The sequence below is a fragment of the Drosophila innubila genome, chromosome X (genome assembly GCF_004354385.1).
Source record: "Drosophila innubila isolate TH190305 chromosome X, UK_Dinn_1.0, whole genome shotgun sequence".
In the NCBI taxonomy this organism is placed as follows: domain Eukaryota; kingdom Metazoa; phylum Arthropoda; class Insecta; order Diptera; family Drosophilidae; genus Drosophila; species Drosophila innubila.
Window position 1 is genome coordinate 7,116,493 of NC_047626.1, and position 16,232 is coordinate 7,132,724.

Here is a 16,232-nt window from a genome sequence, read left to right on the forward strand (position 1 = left end):
ATTACTAGAAAATATTATTAAACATTTTTAGAGTGTATACAATCTTCCGCATTCTGCATTCTTCTCCCACCTGGACGGTAGTCATCGTCTTCAGCGCTACCAAGACGACGACGCATCGCGTCGCTGCTTTCACCGTTCGCTTATCGATGTAACTGCAAGTGTCAACAATCAACCAACAACCAACTAACGACCAACAACAACTACACTGACAACAACAATAAACAACTACAAAAATATTGGCTGGTGCCTCGTCACGTAGACGCAACGCCCGCCGCGCCCAGCCTTGACCTACAGCACTGGTTTGGGTTTGGGTTTGGGTTTAGGTTTTGGGCTTCGAGTTTAAGTTTATGTTTTGGGTTTGGTACTGTCACTGTGTCGGGGTCTGGGTCTGGGTCTACGTCTAGGTCTGTCTCTTTCTCTGTATGTCTTTCTAGAGATCGCCACAAAACGCATTTTTTCAAACACGACACAAATTCCAAACAACACAAAAGGGTTCTGTCAATAACTTTGTTATTGCCCAATCGATTATAATGAAATTTTTAGAATATTAAGTTCAAATAATTTACTACGCGTATGCAAAAAATTAAATATTTCTGGTTAGTATTGCCTTTGTAAAGGAGATTTATAAAAAGAGTAATATATTAAAAAAATTAAAAAAAAAAAACTGAGCTACATTTGTTATACGCAAAAAAAAGCTGTTATACAGTTTTATACTTAATAAAGAAGTTTGAATTTTTTTGTTTGATTTTAGGCGTGTTTTATGGAGTATTTCTTGTGTTTCTCAATAAATCATTATGAAATTTTGAGCACATAAAATTGAAATACTTAACTAAAGCTGAGCAAGAAAGTAAAGTTTTATATTGTGTAATAAGCAAGTTGTTGACTTACAAAAAAAAAAGACTGTTCTTATATAACCTACAAAAAAAAAAAAAAAAAAAAAAAACGTAAGGAAAGGAAAGGCATTTATTTTCAGTTTATTATAAGAATGTTTTTTTTTTTTTATTAATCGCAGCACGTTCTCATCTCTAGATCTTGGGTATTTCAATGCAATGTCTGGACACGTCTTGGAAAAACGTGCATTAGAGGCATTCCATGGAAAGCCGCTACTTGCGACGCATATTTGCACCATTGAGGTGGACACTTAAGAGTGAGTGAAAGAGAGAGAGCTTTCTTTACCCCCTTCAGATTGACCAGGCCAATAAACATTTGCCACTTGGCCAGTGGGCCACATAAATACACACATTTATAGTGAATATAAATATGCGACAAGATATTGAGCAACATTTTTGCCAGAGGGGGAAAACTCATCAGTTAAAAGCTGCAAGAAAATGCAATTTTCATTACGCAAAAGCAGAAGAAAAAAAAAAAAAAATAAAAAATTGCTGTCGATTGCCCAATCAAATGAGACGCTATTAAACAGAACCAGCTTTGCATTGCGTACAACAACAAAAACAACAACAGCAACAATCTCAAGTTGCCTGCCTAATGATGACAACCAAATTTGTACAAAATGCTGTTAATTAAGTCTAAACAAAAGCCCCTCACTTCCCCCTCTTTTTAACTCTATTTGTGTCTGTATTTCTGTAAAATCAGTTCCCTTTCCTCTCTACAAAAATCATTGAAATAAAAACCACCCACGATCCTTAAATTGACTCCAACAAAAGAGACGCCTCCGCTTAACAGCACATAAAGCTGCCACTTAATTAAATGAACAACAATAATCAAAGCGAAACAACAGAAACCAACCTAACAAAAAATCAAATGACAATAAATATTTCTAAAATATTTGTGAATTATTTGTGTGGGCGTCTTTTGAATGCCCAAAATTCCCTATAATTGAATGCAAAAAAGTCCACAATAAAGACAAGAATTTAATGCAGCTCAGAGCAGTTACAGCAACAACTCGACTAAAAGTTACCCCTTTATTCAAATTCTTAAAAAAAAAAAATAAGAGTTTTTAAAAATGTGTAAAAGAGTTATGAATTACATTTCAAATATATTCAAACGTATGTCAAAAAATCACATGAAATAAGAGAATCTAATGCAGCAGAATTAAGAAAAAAATATATATATTGTAATTTTTTATTGAAAATGCACGAGCTGAGAGAGAGATAAGTAAATGATTGACAAAGAGTTAACCTTTAATTAGACTTCATTAACAGAAGAACAATTTATAATACAAACAAAATACTATTATTTCGAAGTGGAGAAAAATTTCAGTTGTGTCACAGATTTAAAATAAGTTGCAGTTGCAACTGCAAGAAGCTGGCATGTTGTGTTGTTAGGGGGGCAAGGGAAAGGAAAAGATTTTAGAGGTAGCCAGAACTTGTTACTGGCTAAAACGGGTTACGCAGTAAAAGGCTAAAACGGCAACGGGAATAGCCATAAAATTATACAAATGAACTTTGCAACATGCGGCATCCCAGTGATTGCAACAGTTTGCAGTAACATTAACTCAAATGCAACGATCTTTCAATATTTTTTTATATTTTGATTTATTTAATTTAACATTTAAAAAGTTAAAAAGAAAAAAATAACATGTTTATCATTAAGTTGCGCATTTTAATTTACCAGTTAAAAAAAAAAAATTGTTCTTAATAAATATTAAGTTTTTTATCTTTCTATTGATATTATTAAATAGATTTTCTAACCAACTTTTAAAAGCCCTTGTAGACTGATTTAATATGAAATTATGATGTAGAAAATTTCTATAAAAAAGTATTCGAACACAAGTAAAAAAGCGCTCAAATTGCAAATTACCTGCTGAATTCTCACCGCGAAACAGTTGCTTAAAATCGTGCACAAAAGCATACTTTAGTTTTTTCAATGAAAATGTTCCAAGTTGGCAGCTGACCAAAAAGTTTTAAAAATGTTGCATACTTTGCGGCAGCTTTGTAAAATGTATAAACGAAAATTGTGTAGCATACTTTTAAGGGCGGGTGAAATTTGAGCTACGATGCACAACGAAGTAAACACGCTTCATCAGCTTCACACACACACACACTATATTATAATATATACATACACACTCTTGCGCATACACATAAATTACTTAAGCTTTGTCAGTATGTTTGTCGCTTTAATATTATTGCGCCTGTGGAGCGTCAATAAATAACAAAAAAAAGAAAAACGAAATCTTTAACAAGACGAATTTGTGATACCCTCGTCAAGCATTAAACATCAGCGGTGGCTCTTCCTGCTCTCAATGCTCTTTCCATTAATGTTTCGGCAAAGCGGCGCCAGAGAGACGCACAAGCACTCGAGCATTGCATAAAATGCCCTTATGAAATATTTTATTGATTTAAAATTCCTTAGCAAGTTGTATTAAGATAACTTTTAAGCTGAGAGACTTAATTGCATAAATACTAAAGAACGTATATGATTTATATTTATTAATGCGTTTCAAATTTAATGACAAATTTCAAGCATCTTTTGTAAGGGTATAACAACAAAGAGAAGAACCATAGACGTTGCAAAAAAAGGGTTGCAAGCGGAGACAGCAAAAATGGGGGAAACCCAAGTGAATATGGGAATATGGGGATGGGGATGGGGATGGGGATGGGGATGGGAATGGGGTATAGATATGGGTGTTGTATGGAAATTATTTGGCTCGAAGTCATAAAAATTACAACAGCAACACAACACTTGAGAGGAGAGTGTGGTGTATGTGTGGTGTGGTGTGTGTGACAAGTGTGTGTGTGGCATAAGCTCAAATCAAAATAACCGCAAGCAGACGCAGTCCCCAAGAAGAACAAGAAGAAGAGGAAAAAAGCAGCAGCAATAGGAAGAGAATTGGTTACAACAATAGATTCTCCAATAACAGAACATTTCTTCACCCTTTAAGGTACATTGGCATTGTCAATGTCGAGTCCCCAAACTACCCCCACTTCATCCCCATTTTCTCTCACACTTTCCATGCACTTCCAGCGACACTTTTCTTCATTATTCCGCTTTGTCTGCTTCCATGTGTCCTCAAGACATGCTCAAGGCGTTATCCTTAAAACGTATTCGTTGGCTAGACTATTAACTTACCTCAAAGTTGCTCCACGAATTTTGCTGACGGTGTCTGTTTACCGTTAACTCTGCAGAAAAGTTGGCAAAACTGCAAAAGAAAAGAAGCGTTGAGAAATGAGAAAGAGAAAGACACATAAATAAGCAAGGCTTGAATAAAACATGTTTCCACAATTGTTCAAACAAAACCCAACAAAATAAAAGAAAATTACGACAATTTTCCCATTTTAAAAGTTTGTTCTCTACGAGAATTGACAATATGCTATTGTTGCAATTGATATTATCAAGCAAATGTTTCTCTTCATATTGACAATTTTCAAAAAGTTAGAAAAAACCCAAAACATTTTAATCCAAATAAAAAATTCTCAAACAATAACACACAATTTCAATTTTTATTTAAAACGACTCTCATTTTAAATTTCTATTATATATATTGAGTTTTTAATATTATTAACGTGTGTTAAAAAGAAACAAACTTTTTTCTTAAGAAAACTTTAGGATCTGTTAATTTAACAAACAGATTCCACCTTTTTTTGGAGTTAAATTAATTTTTTTCAATTAATTAAATTTAATTGTAGAGAGAAAGAACTTTTTTTTCAAATTCTTTCAAGCATCGGTATTTTTCATCTACCTGTTAAGCTCAAAGGTAAACTATAAAAAGCTTTTAGAAAACCAAAATAATCCTAATTTAACTAAAGTAAATTGTAAGATTGGAATATACAGCTGTAAATTAAATTTCAAGTTCAATTAGGAGGCTAATTCAATCTGATAAAAAAGGAGTATACAAAACCGATCTCATCTTCATCTATAAAAAAATATACAACAGCTTAACTCTGGGTTATTTGAAATAATTGTATGATTTATATTTGACTTAAAAAAAAATACAAAGTTTGACAGCTTTTTAAGGATGGTTAGGAATTTAAGTGAGTAGAGCGAACAAAAAGGAGATAAATGGAGAGTCAGACTCTCTCTCTCTCTCTCTCCCTCCCTATTCTCCAGGTAAAATCACAGTTTGCAACACGAAATTCGTCAGTTAATTGAGTTGGCCAAGCCCTCAAAAAAAAAAAATAAAACAAAAACAAAAACAAGGTGTGCGCCAAAAAACACTTTGCGACAAGGTCAACAAACAGGAAATTTAACGATAACGATAACGATGACGCTCGCTAATGACGATGACACATTAGTCGCTGCACTTTAACATAATTAGGAACATGCATTGACACAAATTTGTGGTTCAGACGTGAAAATTTTACTCAAATTAGTGTTGAATCGTGTTGACCAGCCCAAAAAGCATGCAACACTTTTCTGGCCAACCAAATGAGCAACTGTCACGCAACATTCGCATGTGACAAGAGGAAGTAGACGGGGGAAAAAAGGAGTGAAAAGGAGGCGTAAAAAGTAGTGAGTCCAAACTTTGCATCGAGCTTAAAATCGAATTGTAAAAATCGCCATTGAAAGCATCGAATTGTCAATTTAACAGGAAAATAAAATAGATGTTGATTTTTCATAAAAATCTACATATTTATCTTGATTAATTGTAAAAAACACAAGTTATTGAATAAAAGCAGTTGATTCTTGGGTAGAATATCGATTATTCGGTGTTTCATCATTTCAGAAAATTGCCTCTAAAGTGAAAATGTCATCAAGTATGACAACAAATCCAATAACCAAAGCGAATCTTGAAAGCCAACAAATCAATTAATTTTTCTAAGACAACCCCTATCCCTTTAACCCGCTGCTGCCCCCTTTTCACTTCAACTCAACATCTTGCCACTTAATGCTGCCACTGAAAACTTGTAAACTGTAAACGATGTGGCAACACATTTATTAAAAATTGAAGAGGTTCAAGAAAAGAAAAAGAAGTTTTAATTTCTATTTTTGTAGTTATTATTATTATGGTTTTTGTTGTTGTTTCTCAGTGAAAGTGCTTGACACTTGTCAAAGTATTTTCCTTTTATTTTATTTGTTCGCATTGTCATCGATTGTCGGTTCAATTGATTTTCAATTTGATGTTCAATTAAACGCCTCTCTTTCTCTCTGTTTCTTCTTTGCCTTCCTTTTTCCGTTTATTTATTTATCGCTGTTTCTGTTATTGTCAAAATATTTGCATGACACGCAGCCATTGACCCGTCGCCATAGCCCGCATCTTGAAAAATTGAAATTGAAACAAAAACTGGCCGCAAAGCCCTTGCCCCTTAATTGCTTAAATCAACGCCCTGCAACGGCTGCAGCTGCAACATGCAACATGCAGCAAGCAACTAGAGATGACAGCATGATGGGGAAATAAATATATAAAAATATATGCATAAACATACAAATAAATAGGACAAAAAATAAAATAAATAAATAAAAAAAATGAATAAATAAAAATAAAATAAATAAATAAAAAAATAAATAAAAATAAAATAAATAAATAAAAAGTTAAAAATAAATAAATAAAAACTAATAAATAAATAAACAAGGGGGCTCCGCCTCCTACTCGCTTCCCTCGCCTACCTCCGGCTCGCTTTGCTCGCGGCGAGGTGCGGCTGCAGTCGAGCACGCTCGACAGTAGGTTACCCTGAGTCCAGGTACTCTTTTATAAAAGTTGATTTTCGACCAGTTGTTCCTATGGCAATTATATGATGTATGGATTTTATATACCGATTTTAACCAAATTTGGTCAGGATATATAATACCAGACCAGATGCATATTCTATTAGTTTGGTTCTGATATCTCAACAAACAACAAAATTTTTCATACTAAGACTTTATTTTCGATGTATCGTTCCTATGGCAGCTATATGATATAGTGGACCGATCCAAAAATAAAAACAAACTTGATCTGCCTATGGTATCCAGAAACCTACATACCAAGTTTGAAGTCTCTAGCTCTTATGGTTTCTGAGATCGACGCGTTCACACAGACGGACAGACGGACGGACAGACAGACAGACGGACATGGCTCAATCGACTCGGCTATTGTTCCTGATCAAGAATATATATACTTTGGGGGGTCTGCCACGCCCCCTTCTGCCTGTTACATACATTCTGTTGGAGGGGAAATAGTTGATTTTAAAATAGATATAGTAGTGCAGTAGATGCTGTTGCTCAAGTTCGTGTCACGCACGCATCTCTAGCTGCAGCTCTGACAACGGGGGTGGCTCTGTGGAAAGGTCATTGCTTGCTGCAGGCAGGCAGGCTTGAAAACAGACAGACAACGAGACATCGAGACAACGCGACATTGCAACACTGAGGCATAGAGACAGGGCTGATAAGCTGGGGCAGCTGTGACATCAGCAACAGCAACAACAACGTTGCATCCTTTGGCACGAGCGTAAGCTGGAGCCCAGTGTCAATGACAGCCGGTAGCTGCCCCTTCTTTCCTCCTCTTCCCTCCTCTATCTCGGTCTCATCCTCAGCCTGTCAGCTTCATCAACTGTCAACTGCCCCGCCCCTTCATTAGCGCAGCTTTAACGCCAAACCCTAAGGCAAATACACACACTCGCACACACACACATACACTTACACATACTGTCACACCAAATCTGCTCCCCTTTTCATGCAACAGCTCTTTGCCATTTCATTTGCTAAAAAAGTTTAAACATTTGCTTGCGATAAGATTGCCAAACGCCTGTTGTTGTTCTTGTTGTTATTGCCTGTCTCTTTCCCCATTCTCCCTTCTCCCTTCCACCTTGTCAGCTGCCAGCCCGTCGCGTAATCTGCTGTTGGCCAAGTCTGGACAGAGTTGGTAAATATTTGTGTCTCGTATGTTTGCAAATAGATATATCCCAACAATAACAAAAAATAAAGAGTTGAACAACATATGCAAATCGTGCAGAGCTGAACTGCATAGTGCGCAATTAAGCGTTATCGATAAGCTGGGTGATCAAATATATTTATTGCAATTTCATCAAATATAAGCCATATTAGTCATAAACTCGATTAAATAACTTTGTAAAAACTAAACCGATTTTCAAACGAAATGTCATTGGATTGTCCTTTTAATTTCATTAAAAAAATTGTCTCCTTTAGTTCTTGGTTTCGATTTGAAATGCTAGGGGTCCCCCCTTTGAAATTTTGAAAATTGAAAATTTTAAATCTCAAGTTTTCACTTTTAATCAACTCCTTTTATTGTAATTAGTCTAAAACAAGACTTTAAACTTGATTCTGAGACCTTTCATTTTTCTGTAAAAAATCATATCAAATCGGACAAAAATTTTGACTTGTAAAGTTGCTAGGACAAAGGTTCGACCAATTTCAAACTCTCATAACTTTGTCAAGCCTAGACCGATTTTCAAGAGGAATATCATTTTGATCATGGTTTGACCTTTAAATTCACTCTGCATTCAAATTTAATTAATTTTGTAAAAAAAAATATTTTCCTCTAGATCTGGGTTTCGATTTTTAGACCAAAGGGTCCCCCCTTTGAAATTTTGAAAATTGAAAATTTTAAATCTCAAGTTTTCACTTTTAATCAACTCCTTATATCGTAATTAGTATAAAACAACACTTTTAACTTGATTCTGCGACCTTTCATTTTTCTGTAAAAAATCATGTCAAATCGGACAAAAATTTTGACTTGTAAAGTTGCTAGGACAAAGGTTCGACCAATTTCAAACTCTCATAACTTTGTCAAGCCTAGACCGATTTTCAAGAGGAATATCATTTTGATCATGGTTTGACCTCTTAATTCATTCTGCATTCAAATTTAATTAATTTTGAAAAAAAAAATATTTTCCTCTAGATCTGGGTTTCGATTTTTAGACCAAAGGGTCCCCCCTTTGAAATTTTGAAAATTGAAAATTTTAAATCTCAAGTTTTCACTTTTAATCAACTCCTTATATCGTAATTAGTATAAAACAACACTTTTAACTTGATTCTGCGACCTTTCATTTTTCTGTAAAAAATCATGTCAAATCGGACAAAAATTTTGACTTGTAAAGTTGCTAGGACAAAGTTCGACCAATTTCAAACTCTCATAACTTTGTCAAGCCTAGACCGATTTTCAAGAGGAATATCATTTTGATCATGGTTTGACCTCTTAATTCATTCTGCATTCAAATTTAATTAATTTTGAAAAAAAAAATATTTTCCTCTTGATCTGGGTTTCGATTTTTTGACCAAAGGGTCCCCCCTTTGGAATTTTGAAAATTTTAAATTTTAAATCTCAAGTTTTTGCTTTTAATCAACTTCTTATATCGTAATTAGTATAAAACAACACTTTAAATTTGTTTCTGGGACCTTTCATTTTTTTTTTTAAATCATGATGAATTGGACAAAAATTTTGACTTGTAAAGTTGCTAGGTCAAAAGTCGAACCAGTTTCAAACTTTGTTAAAACTGCACCGATTTTCAAGCGAAATGTCATTTTGATCATGGTCGCTTAGTTAACTTTGCATTTAGTTTTAATTAATTTTGTTAAACATTTTATTTTTTTAGATCTTGATCAATCTAAAAGCAAAGAACTTGGGCATGGAAGAACAGCTGAAAAAACAATGGAGAATACAAAATAATTTTTGGCATTATACTGATTCGCGGTTTAATTATTAATATGTGAATTTATGAAAAAAGATCAAAAAATTTCACCAAAAAGAAAAAACATTTAAACTAATTGGTCTCGAGGGAGAGAAAGATAGAGAGAGAAAGAGAGACACACACAATAAGCACTCGACACACAATCGACCATCGAAAATCGACACAACTTCAACTCGCAACTAATTGCAGATCAAAAATCACGTCTAGACGGTAACCATTGGTCCCATGTGTATGTTTGTAGGTATGAGTGTATGTAGGTACACATTGCCCACGGCTCGTGGCCATGTCAAACAACAATCAATTCAAGTGCAGCAGTAACAACAACTACAACAGAGAAGTCATCGACTTTAAGATACCCGTTAATCAATTTAAATATACATCTATTAATATTTTCTCTAAATTTCTAGAGTATCTAATTTCGATATACTTTAGTTTTATCTTAGAATTTTAAAACTTTTTTTTTGTTTTTTTTTTTCAATTAGTTTACTTTGATTTCCGTTTTGTTTTGTAAGTATAGTTTTTAATACATATTATTAAATTTATATTCATCGATAAAAAGTAAAAAAATAAATGAAAAATAAAAAGTGATTTTACATTTTTATACATAATAAAAATTGTAAATTTAATTATCTAAATTAAATTTATTTAAATAAATATTTAAATTTAATAAGTACTTCAATAGTTTTTTATTCAAATCAAAAGTTAAAAATTAAACTATAATACTTTTCTGTTTCTTTTATATCTCTTTCGCATTGTTACATACATTCCAGCTTATACAATATACCCATTGTGCTCTACAAGTAGCGGGTTTTCCATCAACAAATGCTCAGGAAGTTTATTGCAAATGAATCGATCGCAGTGCTATTTGAATATTTGTTGCATGCAATTCGCGTGCAACCTTTCAACGCCAGACACGAGATCAAGATCGTATTGTAGATCCAAGTTCGGGAGATCGAAAGATCGAAAGATCGCAGATCACAGATCGAGTGATCGAAGATCGAAGATATCTAGATCGTAGTTCGAGTGTTGTGTTCGTGTCTATTTTTAGAATGGCAGCAGCTGCCCCTGCCGGACAAGTCCACTAACATCCTTGCCCCCTTCCTACTCTTCTCTCGGTTTCTTCCCTATCGTTCGATCGTTCAGTTCTCCCCCCTTTGTGTGTTCGTTTCACAATTGTCGCTTGCTAATAGATCGTAGCAATAATGTAATGAACGCACACACAACTCGCTTTTAGGCTCAGTGACGATTTGGTTGATGCCACACGATTCCACATTCCCTGCAGCCCACATATGGTGCAGCACAGAAACAGAGAGAAAGACAGTGGGAGAGGGAGAGGAAGAGGAAGAGAGACTGGAAGAGAGGAAGACCAGGGCCATGACTTGGTTTTATATTTAGTTCGCTTCCTGCTTCTGGCACTTGAGAAAGATCAGCAAAAAGACACGACAAAAACCGAATCTTCGGCATACGGAAGTTTTGATACCCTTAAAAATTAACATTCGTTTATTTCTAGTCAGAATGTGTAAAATATTCTTAAATACATAACTTAAGACTTTGATTGAGATATCATAACACAGTTTATCATTTTTAATGTTGAATTTCAACCGATTGTTCCTATAACAGCTTTATGATATGGAGGTCCGATTTGGATTAAAGTTGCTCAAGACAAAAACAATACATCAAATAAAAAAAACATTCGTGGTTTTGTTTGGGATATCTCTAAAAACAACAAATTTTAAATAATAAATCGATTCTGTATTGTATAAACTTTAGCACAGGTTGGACCCACTTGTAGGTCGAATTTGTAAAAAGACTTCCAATAAAAGCTATGTTGTGTCATAATTTCAGCCTCATAGCCCTTACCGTTTAGGCTCCAAAATGAGCAGGAAGACAGGACAAAAGGTTTTTGTATATATACTTTAATGCGTTACACATTTTGTGACAAAATGAGAATACCTTATGCAAGAGTATAAAAAGAGATGAATATGTAAGCGACGAACGAGGACTTGAGAATTGTTGTATATCGATTGCACTTGAATTGTATTGTGGACCGGCTACAAGTTCCCTCTCTACTCTTTGATACTTTTCTTGTCCGTCACTTGATTTATGTTGATTTAAATGATCTTGGACTTGTAACTGTGCCAGGCAACAACATTTCCTTATTCCCTCATGTTGGGATAATATCGATACGATTTTTTTGAAATCCAATATTTTCATGTTTATGCAACAAATTTTTCATCACAGAAGTTTGTCTGTCAAATCATAATTCTGTCTACCATATTTCATACTCCCAACAAGGGGAAATAAATAGTACTACATATGTTCCCTCCTTAACAAAAAAAAAAAAAAAAACTAAAATTAGTTCAACGAATTCTTTTGAGGGGGACTCCAAAAAAAAAAAAAAACAAAGAGAATCGTTCCAACGTCGCCCCAGACACGTGCGGACTTAAATTAAGTTACATTTAATTGTTTTGCGGCAGAGGGGAGAAAATACAGACATCCAAATACATATATACCTATAACTAGATATACATATATATACAAACAAATATCTGCTTTCAATGTTTTGAGCACATAATATACACATACTGAAAAAGCATTTTCATCAGTTTCAGCTTTCATTCCCAGGAATTCAACACAAATTCTTCCAAAGTAAAACATTTTTTTACTGTCAATTATGTAAGAGGTATTCGATCTTTTGTTATAGTCTTAAATGTGTTGTTTTTCAAAATGTTAAAACTATGAATTTTACAAATTTCATGGAAATCGCTTTGACAATTCTATAAAAAATTTTACAATATATAAAATTGTTTCATTGACACTTTTGTTAAAAAATATACTATATTTTATTGTAATTTTAATTAATAAACTGTCAATCACGTAAAACAAATTTTATATATACTATATTTGTAATTTTAAATTTAATTTCAAGAAAATATCTATTAAATTAATCAAAAAAATATTCAATATTTAATTGTAATTTCAAAATTTTAACAAAGGTAATAAAGATCGCTTTTGGACATATTACTGCAGCCCTCGTCTAGTGTTTTGTGGGTCTACAAATAATACGACAAATAACTGCTGCTTCTTATCACATGATCGAGTGCTATTCATCCTCCCTTATATGTCTCACTCCAAGCCTTAAGTGCCCTTGAGTTTTTCCTTGAGCGTGGCATCCACTTTTCCAGATGACTGTCGCTCTTATTCCGTCTTCGATTGAGAGAGAAGCAACAACAATAACAGAGCATAACAACTTAAAGGTAAAGGTAAACGCAGATGGGGAAAGAAAGAAAAACAGCTGTGAAAAAGCGCTGCATGGAAAAACAGCTTGGAAAGTTTTAGATGCCATGACAAAAAGGCAATAATCCAGCGAAAAAAAAAAAGAAAAAAAAAAAAAGAGACCACACAAACCGCAAGATCTTCGAACAGATCTGCCAAAGTCAGTGGGCGGGAGCTGAGAAGTAAAGCGGGAACCCAGGAGGGGGGATCTACCACCCTCTCCTTACCTCTAATGGCAGCGATGACTGCGCAATTAATCAAATCACTTGGGATACGAGTATTTTTCAATTGAAAGCAGCGCAATTTGTATGCTAAATTAATGGAGAGCAAGAGAGAGAGAGAGAGAGTGGTAAAGAGTAGGGAATAGAGAGAGAGAGAGAGAGAGGGAATGTTAGAGCTCTCTTATAGGGCTTCTCATAACTGCATCTAAAGTCGGTCGAGAGCAGTTTAAAAGGCTTTCAATTGCACTTAAAATATCATCTAAGATCAGTTCCAATTGTCTTATATAGACAACAACTATGAGTACTCGTTTGAGGCAAAAATCATTCATGAACATCTAAACATTAATAGATTTTAACTTCAATCTTACACCTATCTCTACTAGTACAATTAGCATTAACTTTATCAACACATATATATACTTCTTTATCTTTATTGCTATCTATATCTATATCCATTTATCTGCATCTAATATCTAGCTTTATCTAGATATTTATCTTCATCTAGATATCGTATCTATCGCTATATTAAAACCCGACAAAACTAATAACTTGCATATATCTAATCTAAATCTGTTTAATGCATAATATCTTTAGCTATATCTACTAATATCGCAATGTAAATAAGTATATATAGTAATTTACATACTTCCATTTTTATCTCTACTTTGCAGGAAAAAAAGCGCAACAAACTTCATGAGATCCGTCATGTATCTTTTTGAGATAATGCTAAAATCTGTTATACATTTTCCGCAAAGTTAACGATGCTTTCTATTGAACGAAAGTTCCTTTAACTGTATTTTCTTGCTGTCTTCGCAAGTTTTCCCCGTTTTCCCAGCCTAATTAACAATTAGCGACTTGTTGATAATCCATAAGATGATCTAATTTTTATCGCACGTAACGCTTGACCCGCATCGATCTATAGCAAATACTCATAAATATTCATAGGTTTTTTTTTTACTTACATAGTATTTTGCATATGCAGTTAATTTAATTTGAGCTTCAAGTGGACAACGAGACAATGTGACAGTGGGACAATGCACAGTGGGCACAACACGGGGCAAGTATGCGACAATGCGTCGCGATATGTATCTGCATCTGTAGACTTAGCTATGTCATTCAATTGCTTATTTTTAGTCCAGCACTTAAAAGTATACAGAGGCTTATAAGTTTGTGGGAATTCTTTTTTAGATTTTAGAGACTATAAGAATAAGGGCTACCAAATTTGGTAACAATACACTCAGAAAAAAAATCAAGATTTCCGTACTTAAATAGGCCATTTTCAATTACAAACGATCTCAAAAGCTGTCTAGGTTCCGAATTTCTAAAGTTGAGAACAAAAATCTTATATCAAGTTCGGTTTTCGCAAGTACGGAAATCTTAAAATGAGATTTTTCGGGGATATTTTTTTGGATAAAAATTGTAAAATTAAGATCGATTCATACTAATTCAAGATTTTTAGTACACAGCAATCTTAAAATTTTAAGAACGAAACGGTATAAATTCAAGTACAGTCCTACCTAATTTAAGGATGGCATATTTTTCTGAGTGTACTTCTATAATCTGTAGCTAAATACTGTTTAAGAAATTTCTCATGCCAGCAAATGCTAAAACATTTAGCATATATATAAAGACTTGAAATTTGGCACACAAAATATAAAAGATAACTGAAAACAGAGAAATAAATTCAAGATAAAGTGTTTATTTTTTTTTAAAGCAGGTCCAATGTTAAAAAATACATTTTAACATTAATCCGAGTTCGAATTCCCTTTGTCTTTAATATTCCTTTATAGTTGTGATTTTTTCTACATTTTTTTATTTTTTAATTTATAATTTAAATTTTAAAATATAGTTTTAATACTGGGCATCTTAAAGCCGATTACCTCAGCTGGAACGTTGTTACTATAGATTTTGTTGTTGTCAAAGTATTTATGGGACATACGCAGTGGAAACAATTGAAAATGTTGAGAGATTCCATCTCGCGTGGAGGGTCGCAAACTAAACAATTTCGTAATTTATGTTTGGTTTTTTTGCCCTTTTTTTTTTTGTATATATAAACGTTGATTTGATCGCTGATTACGGATGGTTCTTTGATTTTATTTTGCTCAAAACTCAAAAAAGAATGTGGAGCATGTAGAGCAATAAACTTTATGAATGAATAGGTCGTTTGGTCAGTTGGTCGACTTATTATTATAATAGTTTGTTGGCTCTTTTTGTTAAACAGTTAGTTCTTTGGGGCTCTTTGGGTATGCGTTTAATTTGCCGACCATCCGCTTATGCTAATTATGTTTGGCAAACCAGAACAGCAAAGCATACAATCAAAGAGAAGGCAAGAGCGGAGACGAAAGAACACGAGACGTGAAGAAAACAAAAAGAGAAAGAAGCGGTAGACAGAGAAGAAGTGAAAAGAGTTTGACAAACGGTTATTCGACTCATCAGTGTCGAAAGTATCGCATTTTTGGCACAATTTATTAATTTATCTTTGAAGTATCTTGCGATGTAGCTAAAAATATAACCAGTACAGCATTTAAGACTTGAGATAAATCAACAAATTCAAGTACAGATACCGCTCAAAGATTAAGCTGCAATTCAAGATACAAATTAAAGAGAATTTTTTAGAGCATCTATACTTAAAAAACTAAATTTATCTGCGTCTTTATCACTTATTTTAAGTCTAACTTCAACTGTATCTGTATCTATGGCAGTTAGTAAATATTTAGCTACAATATAATTCAAACTCTAGTTGTATCTTCAACTTCAACTTCTTCAGCTCCTGTATCTGTATCTTCAACTACAACATATTTCCAAACTCTATTTGTATCTTCAACTTCTTTAACTTCAGCTGTATCTGTAGCTTCTTGTGTTAGGCATCCTAAGAACTGTATCTCCATTTGTATCTGTATCTAAATACGTACAATATTATTCAGCTTTGTCGACTCGCGTAATTTGCCAAGTCAGCGCCAAAAATAACAAAAAGCGACAACAATAACAACAAGTACAGAAAGAATCCCTCATATTGTGGAGCGCCAGAGCCCAGACATGGTTTCAGTTTCAATTTTCTCACACACACTGCGCGATTTCTTGAGCGTTTATCGCAAATGTGTGACATTGACAACAAACCCATAAACAAGATCGTAAAAATGCCCTCAAGAACCGCAACTGAAGCTGAAGCCAAAGCGCCCAACGGCGAATTCAAGAAAGCGGAGAAAGA

General features: G+C 33.8%; 1 protein-coding gene across 1 annotated transcript in view; it reads right to left on the bottom strand.

Annotated features, from left to right (window-relative positions):
- The window catches only part of LOC117794133 (disheveled-associated activator of morphogenesis 1), a 72,488-nt gene that overhangs the window by 52,335 nt on the left and 3,921 nt on the right, over positions 1 to 16,232 (bottom strand). Inside the window, exon 2 of the transcript XR_004618367.1 lies at positions 4,033 to 4,102. The gene's annotated coding sequence lies outside the window, so the exon portion shown is untranslated. The remainder of the gene's footprint in view (positions 1 to 4,032; positions 4,103 to 16,232) is intronic.